This window comes from Nicotiana tabacum, chromosome 14 (genome assembly GCF_000715075.1).
Source record: "Nicotiana tabacum cultivar K326 chromosome 14, ASM71507v2, whole genome shotgun sequence".
NCBI classification, from domain to species: Eukaryota; Viridiplantae; Streptophyta; class Magnoliopsida; order Solanales; family Solanaceae; genus Nicotiana; species Nicotiana tabacum.
Window position 1 is genome coordinate 1,437,487 of NC_134093.1, and position 6,578 is coordinate 1,444,064.

Here is a 6,578-nt window from a genome sequence, read left to right on the forward strand (position 1 = left end):
GTACATGTATAAACGAATGAAATGCATATGAAATACGTTAATAAGATTTCTCGGAATGTCATAAAATCAATATGTCTTTCGGATAAACTTTATCAACTACGTATTTTTCTGAGACCCATGAACAGAAATTACAATAATAATTCACATAGGGAATCAAGAATATAGACACCCCTAGTACTTCTATGAATAGAGTCATTTATGAAAATTGTGCGTTTACTTGTTTCGTTTGTATCGTATGGATCATGCCAAAAGGAAAGAAGGGACAACCTTAATATACCTGAACCGATTCTCTTGACAATCCCTCTAACACACATCAACTGCGCCAACATGCAACAGTGGATCGAAGTAGGAAAAAATTCGTATAATATTCTTGAGAAAGATTGTACCATACTCTCTTAGAATTGCAAATCCCGTTGCTATTACATTACGTAGTCTCGTATGAATTTTGTGGCTTTCATCTGATAGCTTAGCAAACATAAGAATCTCACTTCTTAATGATATGGGAAAATCTTTTATAATTGTTGGTTCATAAGAGCTTTTGGGTGAAGTTACATCCGTTGCCTTTTAAACATATGCATTTTAATGACTTATGTTGGTGTCTTTGTCAAAAAGAGTGGGCCCCACTTTAAGGTGACTTAGTTACAAGAATTCTCAACATATGCCATCTTGCCATATGATTCAAGAGTCACATAGTTGGGCTTTAATCAAGTCCCCTTGGCTGCCACGTTAAAAGTTCCTTAGGCTTATCCAAGATTATCATTAATTATCCACTAATCTCTTAATTAACTAGTTAATTTCCTCATTAATCAATTATACACATAAATAAGAATTATCTCAACTTACTTAAAATACTACTCACTTTTAACCCACTTTATATATCTTGCTATCATGGTCATGTGGTACCTTGTATGGCACTAGTCCATAAATACGGGGTATTATAGCTCTGACCGTATTTTATCTCAAAATGACAACTTCGACGAAATTTATTTTCTTTGATTTGGTTAACCTCTCACTTTCACGAATTTACTCACCACCTGTTTGAAATAGAATAATACTTATAATCTCAAAATAATCTCATTCCCGAACTTACGTCGATTAACTTACGACGAAACTTTAACGTACGTTTTGAAAATGCGGGATGTAATATCTCATTTATGAGCTTATATCAATTTACTTGTGGTGTACTTTCACGTACAAAAATATGAGGTGTAATATCATTCTCCCCTTTGAAACATTCGTCCTCGAATGTTGACGGATGCACTTATCGGTCTTATAACCGGATAGCTCTTACGAATGGTTTTAATACTCTCCTTACCATATAGGCAGTTGTTCTGTGAATAAATCCAAAGGCCAGGGCATTCCCCCCTTTAGGCTTCTTCTGCACACCACGACTTGTGGCCGAAATCCTTCCAATCTCGTAACTGTTGCTACCTTCTATCATACAGCCTGTACGACTCTGACCTTGTAAATGTGCCTATGCGACTCTTCTCTCCTTTTTCCTCCAACTTTTAGCCAATCTCTAGGCCTCACTTTGTAAACATATACAGAGCTTGATAAGATATCCCTCTGGGCATCTATAGGTATACTGAAGTTCTTCTCTCGGTACTTTGTCAAACTTACAAATATTGCTATATCTTATTTCATAGACCCAGTTATCCATCCGTATGACTTTACTGCATCTAGGTAGGTCATATTATACCATAACTCTTACTTCGATTTATCGTTACTGAGGTCTGCTACCAAACTCCAGCTTACTCTCGTTGCTTATCCTATATGTATAAGTGTAAGTCCTTTAATGCTTCCTTATAACTGTTCATCTTAAGAATGAGGACCTAATCGTATCTCATACTTCAAAACTTTTATCCATCCATTGTTGATTCACCTCAATATTGATCTATAATCTACCATTGATAACTTGACCTTTTATGTAATCACTAGGGCTCACGTTACATCGTGGAACATTTGAAGTGATTCTCCTGATCCACCTGGGGGTGATACGATACTATACTTCCATAACCGTACTTCATAGCATCCCAATGTGATTTACCTTACGTGGATATTTTAATCCTGTACAATTCATGAAATCCTATCCCCCCCCCTTTTCAAATCATTACTCAATCGAAGGCCCAAACGTCATCCTTTATCTATCACAATTACATCTTTATTCTACTACCAGGGCAACATTCCATCTCTTCTACATGCTACTAGTCTTGGACTCCTTTGAGTTCATTCAAGCTATACTGAGCTTTCTATAACTTATAGAAACCATCAGCTCTTCTTGTTTTCATGGGCTTAATCCTGAGAACTTATCCATTCTCGTCATCTTTTCACTCACCTTTGCTTACCTTACTCCCGTCTTCCTAAAACCTTTTCGCTCTACTATACTCTAGCTTGCAACCTACACATATCTATTTATACTACTTGCAACCTTCCTTCAACTTTCTTGCACCATAGATTTCCTTATGTTATTCTGGAACATCAAGCGAGACATCACATCGTCTCTAACTCTTCTTTACTCTCTATACTAGGCCTCTCGATACCTAGAAACCATATGCTGGAAGATATGCCACTGACGCCGCCACTACCATTCCTGGATACTAAATCCCAACGCTTCTAACCTTTTATCTACAGTATGGATTATTCGCAACCTTCTGCACTTGAGCATCTCGTACGTTGTTCACCTTTACCTTACTTACCTTAAAATCTCGCATCACATCTTCTATCTATTTCGTGACCTCACTTTAGCACAGGTATAATTCACATCCACAATTTGAAGCTCTATTATAATACTTGCACCTCCGGTGCATACATAATCCGGTGGGAGTTTCATACTGACTTCTTATAAGGCTAGTACTCTTCTAACTGGCTTTATCGTAGGGCCATTATAGAATATGGCTGTTGTACTATCTCTCTTGCACCTATGATATTAAGAGTGATATTTCTATGTTCTCAATCACGAATCCTATAATTTTTCGGGTCCAATAATCAGACTCCTGATTTACTTAGTTAATTAAACTCTTTAGTTTCCTCTTCCTTCTAATCAGCCTTCATGTAGGCTTAAGATATCTTCCGATATGCGGCTCCTAGTATTAGTCATTACTTTAGCCTTTCATGGGCGCTATGGAATATCCATGATACAATCTTATGACAATTCAATCCTTTGTCTATGTCCTGGGCTCAATTCTTTCTTTTAGCTTATACCAGAGTCTTCTACGACTGTATGAATGTCAATATATGTGCTGCATGGATAATACTCCGAAATCTTAAGTGCGTTCATAACGTAACTAACTCTGGATCATTGATCGAATAATTCCCTTCGTTCCATCTCAGCTTACTTTTAACGTAAGCAATTACTTTTTCTGGTCTTTTCTGCCCTCTTGTTGTGTGCATACTTAGCTTATCTTAATTCACATGCATGTCGGAATTTTGTGCAATTCATATGGTCTCGAATATTACTTTTGGTTTCATTTCCCGCTCATTATCCACGCTAGGTGCCACTTTTTTATGAAGTGCATACAATGTTGTTGTGAGATTGTTGTTACAAGACCATTTCCTTTTTAGGTCACTATGCTTAGGTTGAAGCCTTCTTCCTTATTTCCCCAGCTAGTCTTTCGTTGTAGTACTTAGGGAGACCTTCTGGCTCTTGTAAAGTTACAAGCTTATCACATCGTATACTTGACGAAATTTTTTATGTTCTTCCCCGCCTATAATTATCCGTAGTTACTTATTTCCATGCCCTTGTGCTTGTAGGGTTGCTTCTGAACTAATATTTTGACTGTCTTCCCAGTGGCATTCTCTTTTATTTACCTTTAACTACCCAAACTCCTGTCTGAATATATCTCAAGTATCACAATGTCATATCTGCGAGACTGAATTCCCCATGTTGGGGTTCACTGTGTTCATCCTGCATAATCTGTTGATTTGTCCGTGTCCTCTTGTTTAGCCATAACTAGGCTCTTCCTGGATCAACTACTAACTACTCGTTGGCCCATTCTCATATCAATATTCCGTGTAATCTTTCTTGGGTTACCTCCTGTGTCTTAACTTACGTCTCGCACAAGGTCCTTCTCTATTAAAAACCTCTCGGGCAGGAACCATTACTTTCTCTCCTTGGCGTCGTGTTTGCATAATGTTCTAGAATCATAGCATATCTGTAGGATTTGGATAAGTGCAATCTCATTCCTTTCTCATTTTTATCGCATTTTTCCTTTACTATTCCATCGTTACTAGAACCACTTAATTCTGACTTAATGCCACATCACTCCATATTTTCCCCTTTAGGGGAGTACTAAGATTTAGTGTTACGACGAGCTACCTATAGATGTATTATCTCTTCATATTTGGCATCTTTTCACATCATCGATGACCCTTACTTGCCTTGCTGTAATCCTTCTGTACCAAGGATAACAAAATTCCTTACTCACGAAGGAGATATCTAGTGTAACTGGCACACACAGTCCCTTAAGCTTAACTTTGCTCATATTTCTTGCTTTAGGAAAGTGTCTTCCTGAGTGACTTTTAAAGATTATTCTTCTGTCGTCCATTCTATTATTGCCGGAACGCAATCTAAAATTCTCATAATGTCGACTATTATCAAATCACCTAGTCCCTAATTCATGGTCGGTTTATCTTATTCACCAGCCCATATTGATTTCTATTATTATGAGGTCTAACTTTTCCTTCAGGTAGCCGCATTGGAGTCACGAACTTATTTCTCGAAATAAGGATATGACTTTATGGCCTATACTCTTTTATTGTCTCAAGGCGTGTCACCTCTCGTCTTTTCCTTCACTTGACTATAGACTCTATAATAATGTTTTTTTTATCTACCGTTGTTATCCATGTATCACATCTTACTCATAATGCTTCATTAACTCTCTTCTTATTTCCCTGCTAATATTTTTGTCTATTACTTTATTCAGAAAACTTCAACAAGACATCCTTTTGCTTTTAGTTCCCCTTACTCCATCCACCGACTCTTCGGGTTGCGTAACATTCTCTCTCTACTAGGGACGGGAGCCACACTAAGGATAATATTTATCCCTTCAAGGCTTTCAGTGCCTATCTTTGTAGTACTCATATCTAGCTGTACTATTTTAGAGTGCACCATCTGGGTGTCTCACAAGGAGATCTATTAGCACATTTACAATATCCTTAGGAAATGTCAGCTAATGCTAACAATCCATCCATCATTTTGTGTTACTCTAACCCCAGCTAGATCCTGATATCCTGCCTTCTCTTATACTACTTCTGTTAGCCCCCATAGGGCATAAATGAGATGGGTGTGGCCAATTGTACATACCTCTGTTATTGTTGAAGGTAACTCAAAAGGCTTATATTCCTTTGCGATAATCTTCATTAGCTGGGTAGCTCGTACCCTTTTTTATCTTGCTTCTTTTACTTGCTGAAACTTGTGTCTACCTTCCGATTCTCTTATTCCTTTTTACTCGTAAGAGTGGATATAAATTCTTATCTTAAGGATCCTTATTAATAAGCTTACACATCTTAGTACACACATGATATACTGAATACCTCATATTTATCCATCATAAACATGATGCAAAAATTGAGTTCCTCTGACTCAATTCTTCCACAACTATATCTCTTACAATCCGTCTTTCTGGATATAAGCATCGTCGTATTATGAATAAGATAGAGTTTAGGAAATTAAGTTCTTACAACTGAGCTCTACCACACGATCAAGAGTAAGAAGAAAGAGTGACAATCCTAAATGCCCTGTAGCCTCCTGCTTATAAGTGTGGTGTACAACACACCCATAAATAATACTCTACTAGACACGGCTTGTAGACTCCCTAGGATAGAACTGCTCTGATACCACTTTTGTCACGACCCAAATCGATGGGCCGCGACGGGCACCCGGTACCTTACTCAACCGAGTACCAACATAACGTGTCTTTTTGTATCATACTATCAAAGGAAAATAAGACGAAAAGGCTGCCGTGATATAACTAAAATAAAATATGTAATACCAACTTATACATAAGACATACGACCTATAATACCAAAATGATCGCTCGTACATTGAACATAGGCCGATAAGGCCATAAATCTTTCACATACATGACATATGTCTACAAGCCTCTAAGAATACATAATTGTCATACAGGTCGGAACAGAGCCCCGCCATACCAATCAATACATATCTTAATCATACTGACCAAATAGCAACTCTGGAGCAAATGGAGCGCACCAACAACTTTCGCTGAGCTGATAGTCTACTTGGAGGACTCTCGACCTGTCTATTGGGACCTGCGGGCATGAAACGCAATGTCCCCAGGCAAAAGGGACGTCAGCACAGATAATGTACCGAGTATGTTAGGAATGAAAATCAGCAAATAATAGACATGAGAGAAACATGGAGTAAAAGACTCAACATGTAAGTCTAAACAACTATGTGAATCATTAATATTTACAATGTCATGCATATCGTATAAATGTCATACTATGCTTAGGTATATGCGTTCATAATATCATCAAGCCTCTGAGGGCATCCCATCATATCATCTCGGCCACTGTGGGCAAATCATCAACGTATACAAGCTGATCAGGTGGTGGTG